This window comes from Odontomachus brunneus, unplaced genomic scaffold (assembly GCF_010583005.1).
Source record: "Odontomachus brunneus isolate Ranch 3 - 2012 unplaced genomic scaffold, Obru_v1 Obru_scaffold_026, whole genome shotgun sequence".
NCBI classification, from domain to species: domain Eukaryota; kingdom Metazoa; phylum Arthropoda; class Insecta; order Hymenoptera; family Formicidae; genus Odontomachus; species Odontomachus brunneus.
Window position 1 is genome coordinate 88,805 of NW_022639476.1, and position 607 is coordinate 89,411.

A 607-nucleotide genomic window follows, 5' to 3' on the forward strand; every position below is an offset into this window, starting at 1 on the left:
GGGGGGGGGGGGTGAGAGAGAGGCAGTCTAATAATAATATCAAATAATATAAAAAATGTCATTAATTGAAATCGATGCAGTACATGGAACATGGCCAGTTATTAGACGATGAAGAGTCCTCAGAGTTAATTTCAGATGCTGTTATTACAAACAAACCTCCAATAATTCCCACATTTGCAGTATTCATCTACAATTCATTAATAAATTAATTTTTCCATATTTTTTACAATTATCTCAGCAAAATATAACTGTTATATAATAAGAATACGTAACACGTACTCTTGTTACTTCTATGTTATATAGCAGTTATGTCTTTGTTAGGATTGTAATATTTCGACTATATTTAATACACATTTTTGTACATTTATTGAACATTTATCGTCCATTTTTTCGCCGGCCGCGGCGAGCCGTATGTTCCGCCTGCCGCGTCGCTGCGCTTTGATATGTCCAACTATTTTAATTAATATCTCAAAATTTTACGTGGTTGTTTCAAAAATGACCTCTACAATTTTTGTTCATTTTTATCTGTTCTACTTATATTTTTCTTTTGGCACGTCTTACGCGGGACACCTTGTGTGTATGTGTATATATATATATATATATATAT